The 22,307-nt window shown below is 42.5% G+C and overlaps 1 protein-coding gene across 1 annotated transcript in view; it reads right to left on the reverse strand.

The window, feature by feature from the left end:
• The window catches only part of smg6 (SMG6 nonsense mediated mRNA decay factor), a 340,627-nt gene that overhangs the window by 52,800 nt on the left and 265,520 nt on the right, over nucleotides 1-22,307 (reverse strand).

Consider the following 22,307-nt stretch of genomic DNA (forward strand, 5'->3'; position numbering starts at 1 on the left):
CAGTGAGGGTCAGCACCTTCAGGAACTGTATCCCAGTGAGGGTCAGCCCCTTCAGGAACTGTATCCCAGCAAGAGTCAGCGCCCTCAGGAACTGTATCCCAGTGAGAGTCAGCACGTTCAGAAAAAGAGGACATTAAGCTATTTATTTAATAACAAGTTAACCTCTGGCTGGCAGCCTGGTAAGGCATGGGTTCTGCTGAAGTATCTTAAGAAGAAGCCGTCTATGACACGAGAATACTGTCTCCAAGTACAATCACTGTCTTCAGCTTTAAGTCACGATTGTAACCTTGTGACTGCCTGCAGCTATTAATGTCAGATTAGCGTTATTCCTCTAATCTAATTTTTGTCATCATTCTGTGGTAGGAGACTAGGAATGGAAGTTTCTGTCAATTTATTTCACTGCTGCTTGGCACTAAGAATCCTGGTCATACTTTAGCAGACATAGTGGACTCTTTAAAAGGGAAGTGTCCTTTGAAATGCTACTTAGTTCTCAATGTTGCAGTGTTTGAAATTCTTGGACTGCATACGTACTATATATCACACTCCACTGTACCCATTCACTTTGTGGTCTCCTTTGGCACGCTGTTGTTTGCAGTTTCAATGTTTTGAAATGTTGTTCAAGTTTGCTCGTTCTAATGCGTTCAAAATAATAAAGTATCTAATTCCCTTGTCAATAATTCATTGGAGGTGCTGCACAAGAGCATTTTTAAAGGGGCTGCCCATTCTGAAAATACTACGGTGCAACACTATTTAGTTCGACAAGAGTCACTATAATTAGCAACAGCAGGATTTGGCCATTCAACTTACCTAGCCAGTTTTGCTATTTTGTCAGCCAAGACAGCCCTACCTTTTCAGTCTGTTATCGTTCTTCAATTAGTGGGTAGCATTTTCATCTGAGATAGCAGTATGTGGGTTCATGCCCCATTTCAGAGACTTGAGCCCAAAATCCCAGCTGGCATTCCCATTATTGAGGGAGTGCTACACTGTCAGAGGTACTTTCTTCCAGATGAGGCCTTAAGAAAGTCTCATATGCCTTTTCAGCCACAAGATGCCAAGGCAATATTTAAATAAGTAGTAAATATCCTGGTCAATCCACTCCACTCTAAGTTGCTGTATTGGGCATGTGATCTCACTGTGGCTGTCAGACCTTGCTATTCACAAACAGATTTTCACAATTCCCTACATTCCAACACAGTGATTACACCGACTGTAAATCATCTTGGAACATCCTGAGGTCATGAAAGGACTGCTTTTCATCCTACCTCACTACCCTTGCTTAACTTCCCTCAAAATACTGTTTCTCATCCAATTGTGAATTTTGACTGATTAATCTCTGGTGTGTCTGAGACCGCATGACTCAATTCTCACAAACCTTTACTGAGAAGGTTGTATTTGATTGACTCATTTTAAGATGACCCAGCCAGTTAAAAACCTATAAATTCACACCAAAATTCACCAGCAATAGTCACTCTGGTTTCAGTGCTTATTCTTCAAATGAATAACCATAACTGCTTATATAAAGAGTTTCACATTTTACAAAATGACAGGAGTGGATAGTCAGAATCTTTCTCTCTCCACATATGTGCCAGCATTTTGTTTACATTTCATTTTTCAATTATTTGCAGCATTTTGGTCTTTAAGTTATTTCATGTTCGCACTGGTAAGCTTCAAGTAGTTGAGAGTAACTGCTTTAAAATATTATTACAAGGCTATGTTACTCCTTATCTCTGCAGCCACTCCAACCTCACAACCAAACAGCCCCCTCAAAATATAGCTCTTTGATTTGTTTTTAGTCATCGGACCTAAAATTGTGGCTTGGATCAAATTTTATTTGATAATGTTCTGTGAAACAATTTAGGCCATTTCACAATGCGAGAGGCATTGTTCTGGTTACTCTCGATGACAGTACTGGTATTAACTTCACAGAATGGTTTGGACATAGCAGAAACTGTACCCAGTGAGTGTCAGCCCCTTTAGGAACTGCATCCCAGTGAGAGTCAGCACCTTTGGGAACTATATCCCAGCGAGAGTTAGCACCTTCAGGAACTGTATCCCAGTGACAGTCAGCCGGAACTGTATCCCAGCAAGAGTTAGCACCTTCAGGAACACTATCCTAGTGGGAGTATGACCTTCTGTGAATGAGGGATGCAATTTGAAAGGAAAACATTAGCCTTTAGTGGAGAATGTGAACCTTAATGGAGACTGTGAAGTTGAAGTAAGATCATGCATTTTAACTAAACATAGCTAGAAAGTGCTTGAGGTTCACATCCAGATTATGTCAGGCTGTGCATTTTAATGCAAGTGACACCTGTCATGATTTAGGGTAAACCATCAGTTCTCATCTCAGCCACTAGATGGAGTGCTGTGTTGAAGTAAGGGGTTCCCTTTTTGGGAAGCATGGTTATTTTTGGGGTGGGGGGTGTAGGGAGGAGAGAGGGAGACGGATTCATACATCTGGCTAGCATCACTCAATTCACACTTCCTGCCAAAGAGTCATGGAAACAGTCACTGATGAGAAGTGGAAAAATGTGTAACCCAGGCCTGCCACAGCTGGAGCAGGGGGAGGACGAGGAAAAGATGTGATCAATGGGGAAAATGTTAGAAACTACGTGTGGAGATTTTCATCAATCCAGAATTGAGTTTTATTTTAAATGTACTGATTACAAGTGAACAACAGAACCCTTAGTCTGAACTGTAGCTGAATTTGCAGCCAGCCAACACAATCTATGTGTGCATCCTCAAACCAGCTGTATGATCCTGCACACATGGTTAGAGTTAGGAATTATTCATCACCAGTTAAATGCTCTTTGCTCAGGCAGCACTGTGCCCTGGCATTATGCCAGAACACTGCTTTTTGTCACATTTCCTGATCTAGGCTCTGCCAGGTGAAGGGAGGAAAAGGCCCACGAGTAAAAATGGCTAACCGGGTGAAAAGGAATAATTCCCACTGCCCTCCTGATACTGTCCACTCTGACACTGCCAGCGCCAGAGACTAAAAACCATGTCACTCAGTCAGTGGTGAGTGGGCACAAGTTTAGCCATGGTTACATGGAATACCAGAACAGGCTCATAGGGCCCTATAGTCTACTACCCACTCTTTCCAACGTTGATCCGTCTTCTCCACTGGAAAGCATCTAAGCATTCAACTTCTACAGAAAAATAACTTTAAAAAGGCATCTACAGAAATAATACTCTAGAAGCCGCTTGGCTACTCATTCCTTATAGTTTATTGGGATCACACCAGAAATCCTCTCCACTATCTATGGCCTAGGTCATCGATTGCAACTTGTGTAGCACAAAGGTATATGGGGCCCTGAGAATTCCAGTTTACCACAGATGATTTCAACTGCTTCAGGCACTAACATTAGCCAGTCTCCCTGTGTTAGGGAGGAACAAAACAATTTCCCCATTCAAATCACTTTCCAGAATTTTTTTTACTGAAACTGTATTTGTTTTGACCGGGGTAGAGTTCTCAATTGTGATAAACCTGAATCTGAACTTGAATCTGAAGCAGCTATGCCGACATTCAGTTCCCAGGCTCCCAATGAGCCTTCCAAGTGTCAGTGTCATCATGGAGCAATGGGTGCTGTGAGGGAATCTGTTTCTGGGCAGGGCTGCAAATATACAACTTTAAATATACTACATGGCCCTCCAAGGGAGGGAGGCATTTCTGGCTCTGGGTCTGCAGAATGAAGTAGGACAAGCTGACCACTGTCAGTGGGGGAACATTGAGGCAACAGTGACAGTGTCTTTTACAGTTTAAAAATCAAGGGTTGCTCATTTATCACAGAGCTGAGGTGAGTTTCTGTCTCTCCGAGGGTCATGAGTCTTTGGAGCACTTTCTGCAAAGGTGATGGGAGCACAGTCCTTAAATATTTTTAAAGCAGAGCCTTTTTGTATAGCAATGGAGTGAAAGGTTATGACAGGTAAGTGGGAATGTTGACTTGAGGATATAATCAGATCTGCCATGACCTTATTGAAGAGCTTCTTGCATTCCTGCTCCGAGCTCATATATTTGTACGGTATAAGGTTTATGTTAGCAATGAAAAAAAGAGATGGAGCAAAGTATTTCATAGAGGAAGGGTTCATTTTCGTAGAATTAGAACAGATCTCTCCCAGTGAAAGTGGAATCAAAGACTGGCAGGTGAAACAATGGCTGTCCTTAAAAATGGGACAGCTTGGGTGTGGTTGAGATACATCCTCAAGAGGGTGAAAGGTAGGATAGACAAAATTAGAGCTTCCTGGATGATGAAAGACAGAGACAGCATGGTGAAACAGAACAAAAGTTGCATATGAGTTGAAAAAGATGTTCAGGCACTGTTTCGGATATAAATTAATAAAGAGAAGCTATTAGAAAATGTGGTTTTATAGCCTAGTCAGTTTGGTTTCAGTGATGGAAAAATGTTTAGAAATAATAATCCAGCAGAACATTAAATTAGTTGAACAAGTAAGGGATAATTAAGGAAAGGCAGCATAGATTTATTAAAGCCTAACTATGTTAACTAAAGTCATGAAGCTTTTTGAGTAAAGTTACAGAGAGGATGAGGAGGGCAACGTGGTTGATATGGTGTATTTGAATTTCCAAAGGCCATTTGATAAAGTGTCACATAACAGATTTGTCAGCAAAGTGGTGGAAGTTCGTGATAAACTTCAAGAGGCTGGTGAAATGGATGGGCACACGGCAGATGAAATTTAATGCAGAAAATGCAAAACAAGAACAATTTTTGATAGGAATATCAAGGAGAGACATAAACTAAAGGGAACAACCGTAAAAGGGGTGCAGGAAAATAAAAACTTTGGTGGAATGTGTACACAAATAACTAAGGTCAGCAAAGCAGGTTGAGATAGTGGTTAAATAAGCATATGGGATCCTGGGGTTTATAAATAGGTGTACAAAAACAAGGAAGCTATGGTGACTCTATATAAAAGAACTAGCTTGACCTCAATTGAAGTGCTGTGCCTGATTCTGGGCATCACATTTTAGGAAGGATGGGAAGACAGTAGAGAAGGTGTAGGACAGATTTATGAGAATGGCTCCAGGGATGAGGAACTTCAGTTACATGCATAGCTTGGGTCATTCTCCTTGAAGAAAATAACACTGTCGGGAGATTTGACAGAGATATTCAAAATCATGTTTCCAATTGCACTGTGATCGAGCTGCACCAAATAGAAGTCAATGAAAAAAGAACCAGTGGCAACATTAAGACTTTTAGTTTTAAACTCAGCTGCTGGTTAGGAGCCAGAACTCACGAACTGAGACAGCAGAGGAGTCATAGACAACTGTGGCTTTCAAAAGGGAATGGAATGCGTCTTGAGGAGAAAAGACTGGCAGGGCTATAGGGTAAGGACAGGGAAAAGGACTAACTGCTTTGTTCCTGCAGAGCATTCCAACTTTTTAAAATATTTACCATATTGAACACGCACAGTTTCATTGAAAAGGTTCAGAAAATAAATTTCACAGTAATAATTAATTAAGGATGCCAGAATATTTGTTGTGTAATTGGCTGGACACTGTTGTGGATCTGTTCTTCCTACTATACGTGGACAATCCCAAGATAAATTGTCCTTCGGAGTTTCTCTCTCATGTTAAAATTGGAACAGGTTGGGTATTTAAAAATTTTGAACAATGATCACTGGTACCTTTTATCTTGAGGGAATGATGTATCCTGCCTTCTCCTCAAAGGTTTCTCCTCTCTTCATTTTTGCAAAAAATAACCTTAACTCACATAAAAGGTGTTGCCAGTCATGCATTTTTAAAACAAGTTTGCTTTTCCTCAATTGCTAGCTGCTCTTCAGGTGAGAGGTTAACTCAAGGTCTCACATGCAAGTCAGTAAGTTAAATACCTCTTGGCAGAATTCAATGAACCACGAATAATTCTTAAAATTGTTGAGAATCTCAGTTATGAGTGTTGTGTACTACTCTACCATGCTACTATAGGATTATTATAAAAGTAATGGAGAAAGATGGCAGAGATTCTCAAATCAGGAAAAGAGAAATGAGAATACTTTTACACTGGAATTGAGAGGAGTGAACTGACAAGGTTCTTCAAAGTAATGACAAAGGAAATGATGATTTCTACTAGTTGGTGAGATGGCACAAATTCCAAAAAAACTGCAGTAGAGCTCAAAAAAACTGACTGCACAGAGGGTGGTCAGAATGTGTAAATCTCTCTCAAAATCTAAGAGCTTATATCAAACAGGAAGTCAGGAATGATTTGGGAACATCCAGTTTTCAAATTTGAGGGGGCAGAACTCCTACCAAGGAGGCAGAATTCACAAATCATTTCAGACATAAACCAGTTGCTAGAAAATGGGAATATAGAGTGAACAGAAGACTGTTATTAGACCAGGAGAAAAATCATTGATGCAGAATTGATTAGCCAAATGGTCTCTTTCTTTCAGAGCTATGGCCAACATTGTTAGAGTCATAGAATCACGCAGCATGGAAACAGACCCTCCGGTCCAACTAGTCCACACTGACCATGTTCTCAAATTAAACTAGTCCCACCTGCCTGTGCTTTGTCCACATCCCTCCAAACATTTCCTATTCATGAACTTATCCAAATGTCTTTTAAATGTTGTAACTGCACCTGCATCCATCACTTTCTCTGGCGGATCAGTCGACACTCAAATCACTCTGTGTAAAAAAGTTATCCGTCATGTCTTTTTTATATCTCTCTCCTCTCACTTTAAAAATATACCGCCTAGTTTTGAACTCCCCAAATGAGGGAAAAGACTTTTGTCATTCGCCTTATCTGTGCGCCTCATGATTTTATAAACCTCAATAAGGTCACTCCTCAATCTCCTATGCTTCAGTGAAAAATGTCCAAGGGTTTCCAGTCTATTTTTATAATTCAAACCTTCCATTCCTGGCAACATCCTGGTAAATCTTTTCTGAAACCTCTCCAATTTAAAAATATCCTTCCTATAAACAGAGTGACCAGAACTGCACACAGTACTCCAGAAGAGGCCTCACCAACATCCTGTACAACCTCAACATGACTTCCCAGCTCCTACAGATTACACAACTTAATCCACCATTCATTTCATGTTGCTGTTATAGAATGGCTGCTGTGCTTAACTTCATAATAGTAATCACTGTGCTTAATGTACTTTCTGGGATACATATAGCATTGTCCCCTCTACCTACAAGAAAAACTGACGAAGGGTGGGAGGTTACCATGTAACAAACATGACAGACCTCTCCTCTCACTCAGCTGCAGCACATCATTGATGGTATCCTGTGAAGAACAATCCTGGGAAAAGTTAGAGGGAGAAAGCAAAACAGTGTGGAGGCTGGAGATCTGAGACAAAGACTGCAGGTGCAGAAAATATTCAGCTGATCAGGTAGCAATTGTGGAAAGAAAATGAATATTCAAGGTGAATGACCTGTCACTGTGCCCAGGAATTCTAATGAAAGGCCATCAACCTGAAATATTATTCCCATTTCTCTAACCACATGCTCCTTGACCTACATTTCCAGCATTTTCTATTTTTAGCTGTAGATGGAGTGAGGAACGAAAAGAGCTTTCCCCTAAAAAAGCAACAGGGTTTGTATCTTTAAATGGAACATTCTTCACAGCACAGTGTCTGTACCTTCAAAGAAAAACAGAATTCTTCTATTACACCCATAGAAAACAGTGGCTGTGGTTTTAGATTTGTCTCTCTCCATCTAAGGAGTGACTAGATAAATGTGAGGTGCTGCATTTTGGTAAGGCAGGACTTATACACTTAAAGGTAGGGTCCTGAGGTGTGTTGCCAAACAGAGACCTCGGAGTGCAGGTTCATAGTTCCTTAAAAGTGGGGTTGCAAGTTGACAGGGTAGTGAAGAAGGCATTTGGTATGCTTGGTTAGAGACAAAAAAACTGCAGATGCTGGAATCCAAGGAAAACAAGCAGGAGGCTAGAAGAGCACAGCAATCCATGCAGCATCTGGAGGAAAGGAGAAGTCAACGTTTCGGGTATTACCCTTCTTCAGGGCTGGATGTGGGGGGTAGTGGGAGCTGCAGATAAAGGGGGAGGGCAGTAGCAGAATGGTGGTGATAGGTGGGCACCAGTAGTAGGTACAATCTGGTTGGTTGAAGGGAGGGGTGAATCCAGTTGGTAGCTGGAAGGAAGGATCAGTAGGTGGTTTGGTGCGCTTGCCTTTATTGGTCAGTGCATTGAGTATAGAAACACAGAAAATACGTGCAAGAGTAGGCCATTCAATATGATCATGGCTGATAATGCAATCTCAGTATCCCACTCCCGCTTTCTCTCCGTACCCCTTGGTCCCTTTAGCCACAAGGGCCACATCCAGCGCTCTCTCAAATATATCTAATGAACTGGGCCCAACAGTTTTCTGTGGGAGTGAATTCCACAGCTTCACAACTCTCAGTGAAGAAGTCTTCCTCATCGCAGCCCTGAATTTCTTACCCCTCATTCTTAGACTGTGAACCCTAGTTCTGGACTTACCCAACATTGGGAACATTCTTCCCGCATCTAGTGTGCCGAGTCCCATCAGGATTTTATATGTTTCTGAGATTCCACCCGCCTCATTCTTCTAAATTCCAGTGAGTATAAGCCCAGTCAATCCAGTCTTTCCCCAAGTCAGTCCTGCCATCCCAGGAATCAGTCTGGTGAACCTTCACTGGATTCCCTCAGTAGCAAGAATGTCCTTCCTCAGACCAGGAGACCAAAACTGCACACAATACGCAAGGTGTGGCCTCACCAAGGCCCTGGAAAACTGCAGCAAGACATCCCTACTCCTACACTCAAATGGCCTCGCTATGAAGGCCAGCATGCCATCAGCTTTCCTCACCATCTGCTGCACCTGCAAGCCAACCTTCAGCAACTATTCCACCACAAAACCCAGGTCTCATTGCACCTCACCTTTTCCTAAACTCCAATCTTTCAGATAATCTGCCTTCCTGTTTTTGTGACCAAAGTGGATAACCTCACATTTATCCACATTACGTTGCATTTGCCAAATATTTGCCCACTCAGCCAGTCTGTCCAAGTCACCCTGCGGCCTCTTAGCATTCTCCTCACAGCACATACTGCCACTCAGCTTAGTGTCATCTGCAAATTTGGAGATTGCGCATTCAATTCCTTCATTCAAATCGTTAATGTATATTGTGAACAGCGGACGGCCCAGCACTGAACCCTGCGGCACCCCACTTGTCACTGCCTGTTGTTCTGAAAAGGACCCATTTATTCCAACTCTCTGCTTCCTGTCTGCCAACCAGTTCTCTATCCATGTCAATATATTACCTCCAATACTATAAGCTTTAATTTTCCTTACTAATCTCTTGTGTGGAACCTTCTCAAAAACCTTTTGAAAGTTCAGATACACAACATCCACGGATTCACTCTTGTCCACTCTACTGGTCACATCTTCAAAAAATTCCAGAAGATTTACTAAGCATAATTTCTCTTTAGTGAATCCATGCTGACCTAGACCAATTATGTCACCGCTTTCCAAATGCTCAGTTATTACATCCTTCATAATTGATTCCAGCATTTTCCCCAACACCTATGTCAGGCTAACCAGCCTACAATTCCCCTTTTTCTCTCTCCCTTCTTTTTTTAAAAAGAGGGGTTACATTAGTTACCCTCCAGTCTATTGGAACTTTTCCAGACTCTACAGAATGCTGGAAAATGATCACCAATGCATCCACTATTTCTAGAGCCACTTCCTTAAGTACTCTGGGATGCAGAGCATCAGGCCCTGGGGACTTATTGGGTTTTAATCCCATCAATTTCCCCAGTACCATTTCCTGATTAATAAGGAGTTCCTTCAGTTCCTCCTTCATGCTTGATCCTCTGATCTATAGCATTTCTGGGAGGTTATTCATGTCTTCCTTAGTGAAGATAGACCCAAAGTCTTGTTCAACTGGTCTGTCATCCCTTTGTTGTCCATTATGAATTCACCTCATACTAACTATAAAGGACCGACATTTGTCTTCACCAGTCTTTTTCTTTTCACGCATCTATAGAAGCTTTTGCAGTCTGTTTTTATGTTTTCTGCAAACTTACTCACATATACTATTTTACCTTTCTGAATTAAACCGTTTGCCCTCCTCTGCTGAATTTTAAATTTCTCCCAGTCCTTAAGTTTGCTGCTTTTTCTGGCCAATTTATATGACCCCTCTTTGGCTTTAACACTATCCCTGATTTCCCTTGTTAGCCACCACAATCTCTGTTTCACTCTTACACCACACAGGGATGTACAATTGTTGAAGTTCATCCATGGGCTCTTTAAATGTCTGACATTGCCTGTCCACTGTCAAAACCTTAAGCATCCTTGGCCAACTTGGTCCAATCAATATGCAGATTTAGGTCACCCATAATAACTGTTGTACCTTTACAGCACGCATCTCTAATTTCCTGTTTGATGCAATCCTCAACTACTGTTTGGTGGTTTGTACACAACTCCCACTAACGCCTTTTTTCCCCTTTGGTGTTCCACAGCTCCACCCAAACAGATCCCACATCGTCGAGGCTGATGTCCTCCTTTACTACTGTGTTAAACTCCTCCTTAACCAGCAACACTATCCCACCTCCCTTTCCTTTCCATCTATCTTTTCAGAAAATTGAATACGGCTGGATGTCGAGTTCCCATCCTTGGTCACCCTGGAGTCAGGTCTCAGTTATATCATATCCATTAATAACTGTCTGCGCAGTTAATTCAATACACCTTATTACAAATGCTTCTCCCACTGAGACACAGAGCCTTGAGGCTCGTTTTCTTTTTGACATTTATTGCCTTCTTATAACCATGGTGTAATGCAGCCCTTGATTTTTGTCTTTATTTTCTCTGCCTTCCACTTTCACTTTTTCCTTTACTACCTTTTGTTTCTGTCCTCACTTTACTTCCCTCTGATTTTCTACATTAGTTCCCCTTCTCCTGCCATATTGGTTTAAACTCTCCCCAACAGTACAAGCAAACACTCCCTCTAGGACATTGGCTCCAATCCTACCTGGGTACACACTGTCAGATTTGTACTGCTCCCATCTCCCCCAAAACCGGTTCCAATCTCCCAGGGATTTGAATCCCGCCCACCTGCACCATCCCTCAAGGCACATATTCATTTAGCTATCCCGCCATTCCTACTCTGACTAGCACATGGCACTGATAGCAATCCTGAGAATACTACCTTTCAGGTTCTACTTTCTAATTTAACTCTTAACTCCCTAATTTCAGCTTGTAGGACCTCATCCTGTTTTTAATCCATCTCACTGGTGCCTATATGCACCATGACTGCTGGCTGTTCAACTTCCCTCTCCACAAAGTCCTACAGCTGCTCAGAGACAATCTGGACCCTCGCACCAGGGAGGCAACATACCATCCTGGAGGTAGGGGAGTCCAAAACTAAAGGGCATAGATTTAAAGCGAGAGGGGAAAAGATTTAAAATGGACCTGAGGGGCAACTTTTTCACACAGAGGGTGGTGTGTGTAAGGAATGAGTTGCCAGAGGAAGTGGAGGAGGCTGCTACAATTACAACATTTAAAAGGCATCTGGATGGGGACATGGATAGGAAGGGTTTAGAGGTACATGGGCCAAATGCTGGCAAGTGGGGCTAGATTAATTTAGAATATCTGGTCGGCATGGACGAGTTGGACTGAAGGGTGCGTGTTGTACAACACCATGACTCTATAACGCACTTACATCCCACACAATGGTGGCTTTATGGTCCAGTAGACACTGTCCAGATTACATTAACAGTTGCTTGTATTTAATTTCATAAAGAAGTCCGAAGGCACTTTACAAGAGACTTCTAAAACAAAATGTGACACCAAGCAACGTAAATCAATATTAAGGTTAATAATTAACAGCCTGGATTCAAAAGGAAGCTTGAAGAAGGAAAGAGCTGGAGACGTTCAGAGAGGGAAATCCAGAGCTCAGCGCCCAGGCAGCTGACCACATGTCTACCAATGATGGACACATTTTTTCAAAGCTTTTCATCTTGGAGTCATCAGGATAATTCACACTGAAAAATACAAAAGTTAAAAGGGAAATCACAAATAGAAGAGGACCCAGAACAGATCCTTGTGGTACACCACTCGTAACTGAGCACCATGTTGAATATTTTCCGTCTACTACCACCCTTTGTCTTCTAAGGGTCAGCCAATTCTGAATCCAATCTGCCACATTTCCCCCTATCCGATGCCTCCTTACTTTCTGCATGAGCCTATCATGGGGAACCTTATCAAACGCCTTGCTTAAATCCATGTGTACCACATCCACTGCTCTACCTTCATCCACGTGTTTGGTCACCTCTTTGAATAGCATCTACCTTTGGATGCTTGAAACAAACAAGGTACTATCCATACTTAACCAACCTACACTTGCAAAACTCACAACAGTGTCCAATATTAGATGTGACTTTGTGTTGTGCTAAATAGCCCTGAGTGTGCAAAGAACTACATTGACAACTATTTTTGAATTGACAGTCAGGTTTGCACTGTGGCACACTTGCACACACTGGAAGCTACTCACATTAACATACAGGGCTCCACACTTTGCAGGAAAAACATGTACAAACACTGCGCCTGTTTCAACTGAACAAAATAAGTGACAGCCATTCTCTGAGTTATTGCTCAGAAAATGCCTTGACCAATCAGAGTCACGGAAATATGGAAAACAGGAGGACTAGACCATTCAGGCTTTCCAGTCTGCTCTACCATTCAATGTGATCACAGTTGATCATCCAACTCAGTCCCCTGCGCCTGGTTTCACCCCATAAACTTTGATCCCATATGCCCAAAGAACAATAGTTATATCTTTCTTGAAAGTCTTCAATGTTTTAACCTCAACAGAATCCTGTGGCAGAGAATTTCACAGGCTCACCACTTTTTGGTGAGGAAGACAATTTGGTTTAAAATGTAAACAATGCTTGGTGGTTAACTGCCAGTCTTCATGGTACATTCTCCATGACAAATATCTGCACCAATTAGAGTCCACTGACCATTCAATCCTCTCCTTTCATACTGTATAATACTGTGGTATTTCTTGTGAATTGTTTGGATAAGTGCAACAGGAAAAGCTTGGATAAAATGCATCTTTTCTTCAGCAATGCTCAAGCTCTGTACTACAAATGACAAATGAAGTGTGATTAAAATTAGGATGCTCAAGAGACCAGAACTAAATGAGCACCAATATGTTGGAGAGTTGTGGGTGCTGCAGATAACTACAGAGAAAGAAATGGCAATTTTAAAAACTGTTTCTATGCTGTATGACTCTGTAACAGTTAACCCTAGAGCTAACAAAGTCATGGGTGAGGGTTCAGTGGCAGATGAGCTGATGCAGAGATGCAATCGTTGATACTATGGAGCTTAAAACCAGCAGATGTAGTGATGGTGCAGTTCTGTGGTCAGGCACTCAACTTACAGTCAAGTACGATGCCAAGTTTGCAAAACAGTCTGGTTCAGCTTGAGATGGCTACCTGGAGCAGGAGTAGTGTCAATGGACTGGTAGGGCAGTGGGAAAGATGAAATCAAAGACCACGGCTTTGATGTTCATGATACTTAATTGGAAGAAATGTCTGGTCACCCAATATTGAATGCTTGGGAAGCAGTCTGACAACTGAGATAGTGGAGAGATTAAGAGAAGTGATGGTGAAGTAGGACAGGTATCCTCAGTGAATCAATGAAAAATAATAGCTGTTCTTTCTTTGGTCATTCACAGGATGTGGGTGCTGCTGGCTGGCCCAGCATTTATTGCCTGTCCCTGGCTGCTCTTGAGAAGATGGTGGTGAGCTGTCTTCATGAACCACTGCAGTCCATTAATTTAGATAGAAACACAGTTTCGTTAGGAAGGAATTCCAGGATTTTGACCCAGCGAAACAGGAGGATTGGCTATATATTTCCAAGCCAGGATGGTGACTGGCTTGGAGCTGCACTCATCCAGGCAAGTGGGGAGTATTCCATCACATTCCTGACTTGTGCCTTGCAGATAGTGGACAGGCTTCAGGGAGTCAGGTGGTGAGTTACTCACTGCAGGATTCCCAGCCTTTGACCCGCTGTTGTGGTCACAGTATTTGTTTGGCAAGTCCAGTATAGTTTTATGTTAATAATGCACAGAGGACTTCAGCTTTGAAGGATTGTGGACAAAATAATTTATTTCAGATTTTGTGCATGCAGACAGAATGGATTTTTTTTAGAAGAGGTCACTAAAAGTTCCCTGTGGACACTGGAGACTTTTTAAACAAGGCTTTCCCACAAATAATATAACTGGTGATAACTGCTCACTTTGCTGGTGACTCTGCTACAGCTGTTTTTGAACAAAGGCATTTTTATTTTATCTGGTTTAGTTAGAGCAAAACCTAGTAACAACCCAGTTGGATAGAAGCCTACCAAGAACAAGCTGCCAAGCTAATCTCTCCCATTTCTGAAAAGAAAACCTTCTACTCACAGTATTCATTCACATTTGGAAGCAAATGGACTTGTTAGTGATAGGCAGCATGGGTTTGTGCAGGGAAGGTCATGTTTCATCAGTTTTTTGAGGTGGCGACAAGAATGATTGATGAGGGGAAGGCAGTGGATGTTGTCTACATGGGCTTTAGTGAGGCTTTTGATAAGATACCTCATGGCAAGCGGATACAGAAGATAGAGTCTCATGGGATCTAGGGGGAGTTGGCTAGATGAATACAAAACTGGCTTGGTCATAAAGGACAGAGTAGTGCTGGAAGGGTGCTTTTCTGAATGGAGATCAGTAACTAGTGGTGTTTCACAGGTATCAATGCTGGGACCTTTGTTGTTAGTAATATAGTAATGATATGGAGGAAAACGTAGTAGGTGGCTTGATTAGTAAGTTGGCAGTTTTGCAGATAGTGAAGGGGATTGTCAAAGGATACAGCAGGATATAGATAAATTGTAGATTTGAGCACAGAAATGGCAGATGGAGTTTAATCCAGACAAATGGGAGGTGAGACATTTAGGAAGATCAAATTCACGTGTGAATTATACAATAAATGGCAGAACATTTAGTATCTTTGACATACAGAAGGATCTGGGTGTACAGGTCCCCAGATCCCTGGAAGTTGCAACACAGGAGGATAAGGTGGTCAAGAAGGCATATAGCTCACTTGCCTTCATTGGCCGGGCCATCAAATATAAAAGTTGGCAAGTCATGTGACAGCTGAACAAAACTTTAGTTAGGCCACATTTGGAACATTGCGTGTTGTTCTGGTCGCCACATGACCTGAAGGATGTGGATGCTTTGGAGAGGGTACAGAGAAGGTTTACCAGGATGTTGCCTGGTCTAGAGGGTTTTAGTTATGAGGAGAGGTTGGATAAACTCGGATTGTTTTCACTGGAAAGACAGAAGCCGAGGGACAACCTGATAGAGGTCTACAACATTATGAGAGGCATAGACAAGGTGGATAGTCAAAGGCTTTATCCCAGGGTAGAAAGGTCAACTACAAGGTGGCACAGGTTCAAGGCGAGGAGGAAAGTTTAGTAGAGAAGTGGAGGGAAACTTTTTCACCCACAGAGGGTGGTGGGTGTCTGGAATGCACGGCCAGCAGAGGTGGTGTAAGCGGGTACATTAGCAATGTTTAAGATGCATCTTGATAGACGCATGAACGTGAGGTGAACAGAGGAATAGAAACCACATTTCGGCAATCAGTAGCGGGTCTACATAAGGAATAGGAATCGGCGCAAGCTTGGTGGGCCAAAGGGCTTGTTCCTGTGCTGTATTGAATTGAAAAAAAATCGAATAGAATACATCAGTTCAGGGTGAAATTACTTTTGACAGAACAACTGAAAGAACTTCTCTAGACTGTATATCCTGAGCAAGCCATGTTTGCAAGACTTCAGAAATAACTGTGTGTGGATTAGTGAGTTGGCCTCACGTGCCAGGACATCAAAGCAACAGACTCTGGAACATTAGAACATAGAACTATGCAACACAGGATTGGCCCTTCAGTCCATGAATGTAATTCAGTCAATACTAAGTATAGGATTCTCACTGTACTGCCACAATAAGTTACAAATTATGATACTGTGGTCAAATCTTTATGACTAACCAATGATAGAAAATACACATGAACCATAACAGTTAATAAACTTTAGAAGTTAAGCACTAAATTACCTGTGAAATCACCAAAAAATTTTTTGCAGACCAGGCGCAGCAAGGGCCTGATATTGAGCTTTAATTCCTCCTTTGTCAAATGAATACCAAGCTCATCCAACGTACGTGGCAGAGTGGTGTCTACATCACTTAGAGATAGGATTTACACGCATTTGGAAAAGCATAGCCTAATTAGAGACAGTCAGCATGGCTTTGTGCAAGGCAGGTTATGTCTTACTAACTGGACTTGTTGTGCCGAACATGACGCTGAATTAAAAAAAAGCCGTTCTACCTGCCCTTGGTATGTATCCCTCCATTCTTTGCATATTCATGTGCTTATCTAAAAGTCCCTTAAATGCCCCTACTCTATCTGCCTCCACCCCAGGCAGTGTGTTCCCGACTCCTACCACTCTCTGTAGGAAATTTGCCCCTCACATCTCCTTTGAACTTCCCCCTCTCACCTTAAATGCATGCCCCCTAGTTTTAGGCATTACAGCTCTGGGATAAAGATTCTGACCATCAATCCTATCAATACATCTCATAATTTTATATACTTCTAATAAATCTCCCCGCAGCCTCTGCCGCTCCAAGGAAAGCAACTTGAGTGTTTCTAGCCTCTCCTTATAGCTCATACCCTCTAATCCAGGCAGCATCCTGGTAACTCTCTTCTGCACCCTCTCCAAAGTCTCCACATCCTTCTTGTAACATGGCGACCAGAATTGAATACAATACTCTAAGTGTGGCCTGACCAAAGTCTTATAAAGCTGCTACATGACATCCTGACTCTTGTACTCAATTCCCTGACCAATAAAGGTGAGCATGCCATACACCTTCTTTACCACCCTATCTACATGCGTGGCCACTTTCAGAGAGCTATGAACGTGAACCCCAAGATCCCTCAATGCTGTTCAGGGTCCTGCCATTAACTGTATACTTTTCCTTAATATTAACAGGAGACGGCACGGTGGCTCAGTGGTTATCATTGCTGCCTCACAGCACCAGGAACCGGGTTCAACTCCACCCTCGGGCGACTGTCTGTGTGGAGTTTGAACATTCTCCCCGTGTCTGCATGGGTTTTCTCCGGGTGCTCCAGTTTCCTCCCACAATCCAAAGATGTGCAGGTTAGTTGGATTGGCAATGGGAAATTGCCCATAGTGTTCAGGGATGTATAGGTTAGGTGGGTTATAGAGGGATGAGTCTGGGTGGGATGCTCTGAGGGTCGGTGTGGACTTGTTGGCCGAAGGGCCTGTTTCCACACTGTAGGGATTCTTTGAAAATTGTCTGTGAAATTTGATCTTCCATACTGCAGCACCTCATACTTACCTGGATTAAACTCCATCTGCCATTTCTCCAACCATATCTACAACTGATCTATATCCCGCTGTATCCTTTGACAACCTTCTTTGACAACATTATCTACAACTCAACCAATCTCTGTATTGTCTGCAAACGTACTAACCCACCCATCGACATTTTCATCCAAGTCATTTATATATATCACAAACAGCAAATGTCCCAGTACGGATCCTTGCAGAACACCGTTAGTCGCGGACCTCCAGCCTGAAAAGCACCCTACCACCACTACCCTGTGCCTTCTACGGGCAGGCCAATTCTGAATCCAAACAGCCAAGTCTCCATGGATCCCATGTATCTTAATCTTCTGGATGACCCTACCATGAAGGACCTTGTCAAAAGCCTTACTACAACCCATGTAAACAACATCTACTGCTCCACTCTCATCGATCACCTTTCTCACCTCCTTGAAAAATTTACTCAAGTTAGTAAGACATAACCTGCCTTGCACAAAGCCATGCTGACTGTCTCTAATTAGGCTATGCTTTTCCAAATGCGTGTAAATCCTATCTCTAAGAATACTCTCCAATAGCTTCCCAACCACCGATGAGACTCACCGGTCTGTAGTTTCCTGGATTATTCCTATTTCCCTTCTTGAGCAGAGGAACAACATTAGCTACTCACCAGTCCTCCAGGACCTCTCCAGTGGCTAGCGAGGATACAAAGATCTTGGTCAAGGCCCCAGCAATCTCCCCTCTTGTCCCTCTCAGTAACCTGGGGGTAGATACCTTCGATCCCTGGGGACTTATCCCTCTTAATGCTCTTCAAGAGACTCAATACCACTTCTTGCTTGATCTGAAAATGCCGTAACATATTAGCATGCTCCACACAAATCTCACTATCCTCCATATCCTTCTCTTGGGTGAATACTGACACACTTAAGATTTTGCCCACATCCTCTGCCACCAAGCACAAGCTCCATCTGTTATCCTTGAGTGGTCCTACCTTCTCCCCAGTTATCCTCTTGTTTTAATGTATGTTTGGAATGCTGTGGGATTCTCTTTAACCCTACTTGCCAAGGTCATTTCATGGCCTCTTCTTGCTCTCCTAATTCCCTGCTGGAGTACTTTCTGTTGCTTTATATTTCTCAGGGGCCCTGTCCAATTTTAGCTTCCTAAACCTTGCATATGCTTGCTTTTTCCTTTTTACTAAATTCACACCCTCCCTTGTTATCCAAGGGTCCCTTACCTTGCCATCCTTGTCCTTCCTCCTTGCTGGTATGTGCCGGTCCTGGACTCTCATCAGCAGGTCTTTAAACAATTCCCACATGCCAAATGTGGACTTGCCTGGTAACAGCTCCTCCCAATTAACACTCCCTAGGTCCACCTAAAACTGATGTAATTTTCGGCCCATTTAGTACCTTGCCACAAAGACTTAACTTTTAAAGGTAACTATGAATGCAGAGAAGTTAAGGAGTTGCAATCAGTTTCCAAAACGCGCTCTCTCTAAAAGGTCAGTCACCTAGTCAGGTTCATTAGCCAGTACAAAATCCAGTATGGCCCCTCCTCTAGTTGGACTGTCCATGTACTATTTCAAGAAACTTTCTTGGCTGCACCTAACAAATTCTGCCCCACCTGAGCCTCCTGCTCTAAGGAAGTCCCAGTCAATCTTGGGGAAGTTAAAGTTACCCACTATGCAACTCTGCCTTTATTGCATTCTATGCTATATCCTATTGCCTTTGGCCACAGTGATTTTCTGAAAGTCAATGATACACAGAAATCTGGTTATTTTTCCCTTTTTCTGAAGTGTGTGTGTGTTTCGGGAATATTTCATAGGTTCATATAACACAGAAAAGCCCTTCGTCCCATTGAGTCTGCACTGACATAACTACCACTAAAAGTGCACTAATTCCAATCTCCTGCACTTCTTCCATATCTTTGAATGTTATGATATTTGAAGTGCTCATCCAAATATTTTTTAAAGGTTTAACATTTCCAGCCTCCACTACCTTCCCAGGCAGTGCATTCCAGATTCCCACCAGCTGCTGAGTGAAAAAGGTTTTTTCCCTAAATCCCCTCTGAATCACCTGCCCCTTACCCTAAAACTATGCCCTCATGATTGATCTCTCAACCAAGGGGTATAGCTGCTCTCTGTTCACCTGTGCATACCTCTCAATCTTATACACGTCAATCACGCCTTTCTCAGCCTTCTCTGCTCTAAAGAAAATAATCTAAGCCTATCTAGTCTCTCCTTACAGCTCAACTTCTCTATCCCAGGCAACATCCTGGTGAACCTCCTCTGTACCCTAGTGCTATCACATCCTTCCTGTAGTGAGGTGACCAGAACTGCACACAGTACTCAAGTTGTGCCTTGACCAACTCTCTGTACAACTCCAACATTACCTCCCTGCTCTTATACTCTGTGCCATGACTGATGAAAGTGTGTCCCCAAATGCCTTCTTAACTATCCTATTCACGGTGGGCCTCCTGCATTGCCACAATGATGCCACCCGAAAGCTGCAGGAACAGCATCTCATATTTCGCTTGGGAACCCTGCAGCCCAAGGCTGTCAATGTGGACTTCACAAGCTTCAAGATCTCCCCTCCCCCGACCGCATCACAAAACCAGCCCAGCTCGTCCTCGCCTCTCTAACCTGTCCTTCCTCCCACGTCAAGCCCCACCCCCATCTCCTACCCACTAACTTCATCCCACCTCCTTGACCTGTCCGTCCTCCCTGGACCAACCTATCCCCTCCCTAACTCCCCACCTACACTCACCTTTACTGGCTCCAACCCTGCCTCTTTTACCTGACTGTCTCCTCTCCACCTATCTTCTCCTTTATCCATCTTCTATCCGCCTCCCCCTCTCTCTCTATTTATTTCAGAATCCCCTTCCCCTCCCCCATTTCTGAAGAAGGGTCTAGGTCCGAAACATCAGCTTTCCTGCTCCTCTGATGCTGCTTGGCCTGCTGTGTTCATCCAGCTCTACACCTTGTTATCCTAATCACGTGCTCTGCCGACTTCAGGGATCTGTGAATAATGTTACAAAGTTGTGTAGTGTGTGTGGTTCCTTTAAGTGATAAAGTGCTTTTCTAAGCTTAGAGACTTATAAAAAAGAAGTATCTGCCTGCAGCTGAACGTGTACAGCTGGTTCTGAAATCGAAACATGTATGAATTGACTGCATGGCTAGAAACCTTAGGCTTGTTTTGATGTTTTTGCAACTAGCTGGAATCAGCCAATTAATTTAAACCAAGCACTTAGCAATTGAAAGCCAATTGAGTTTAAATCTGATGGTTTTGACAACCTCGGACCAATGTTATTGTAAGAAAATTGATACGTCATGCAAATTATACAAGGAGGGGGTTTTTGGAAATTGGTGTGAGAGCGAGCCGCCATCTGAGAAATAAGCACCTAGCTCTCACAAGAAATCGTTAAGCTCTCTAAGAAAGCGCCATCTATCCATAATAGCTACCATGGCAGTTCTAACTCAGAGTCTTCACACAGACAACATCCCTGACAGCAGGATCAGTGGAAAAAAGGCATTTATGACTTTAGAGACAGTGAAGAAGGCAGAACATTCCAGAAGACACATTCTGTGTGGACTTTGAGAGACTAAGTTTTAATTTTTTTTTTCTTACAAATTGGGTTATATAAGTGGAACTTGTGTTTATTGGAATAGCATACCAGTAGAATTTGATCAGTTAGGGAATAGGTAGGAATTACGGGATTTGTTAATAATTCTGCTAATGTGTTTACTGTTAAGGTTAAATAAATAAATTGTTACTTGTTATTTATAAAGTGAATATCAGGGATTTTCTTTCATTTAACTTCCCCTTCTCCGTAACAATAATTACTGCAAGATCCCTCTGTTCCTCTAAGCTACCCAGTTTCTGCCATTCATTAAAATTAAATACTTCTTCATCTTGTTTCTTCTTCCAAAGTGCATCACGTTGCACTTCTCAGGGTTCAATACCATCTGCCACTGGTTAGCTCATATGACCATCTATGTCTTCCTGTAACCTACAACCATCTTCTTTATTACTAGCCACTCTACCAAACTTGGTGTTGTCTGTAAATTTGCTTAATATTCCCCCCACATTTTCATCTATATCATTTATGTATATAACAAACAATATTGATCCCAGCACTGGTCCTTGTAGTACACCGCTAGACTCCAGTCTCCAGTCACTCAAACAGCCTTCTACCACTACCCTTTGTGTCCTATTACTAAGCGAGTTGCTGATCAATCTTACCAGGTTTCCCTAAATTCCACGTGCTTTAATTTTCTCAATCAGTCTCCCATGAGGGACCTTGTCAAAAGCTTTGCTAAAATCCAGATAAACTATATCAATTGAACTTCCCTCATCCATACACTTGATCACATTTTTAAAAAATTCTAACAAATTTCATGACCTCCCTCTGACACAGCTATGTTGACTATCCCTAGTTAACTCATGCCTTTCCAAATGGGTATTAATTCGCTCATTCAGAATTTTCTCACTAGCTTCCCATCCAATGACATGGGACTCACTGGTCTGTAATTTCTTGGTTCATGTCTACCAACTCTCTTAACTAATGGAACCACATTAGCCATCCTCTACTGGCCAGAGAGGAATTAAAAATGTGTTAAAGCCCCTGTAATTTCCAGCCTCGCCTCTCACAGCAGCCTGGGAAGCAATTCATCCGGGCCAGGGGATTTGTCTGTTTTTAAGCCTGACAGAGCTTCCAATACCTCCCCATTTCCTATGTCAAACTGTGCAAGTTCCTCACAGTCCCTTTTCCTGAATTCCATACCTACATTCTTCTTATCTACTGTGAAGGCCAAAGAGAAGAAGTATTCATTCAATACCCTTCCAATATCCTGCGCCTTCACACACAGGTTGCCCCCTTGGTCCCTAATGGGCCCTACACTTTCCCTGGTTAACCTCTTCCCTTTAATGTCTTTGTAAAATATCTTAGGA

Source organism: Rhincodon typus, chromosome 26, assembly GCF_021869965.1.
Source record: "Rhincodon typus isolate 14 chromosome 26, sRhiTyp1.1, whole genome shotgun sequence".
NCBI classification, from domain to species: Eukaryota; Metazoa; Chordata; class Chondrichthyes; order Orectolobiformes; family Rhincodontidae; genus Rhincodon; species Rhincodon typus.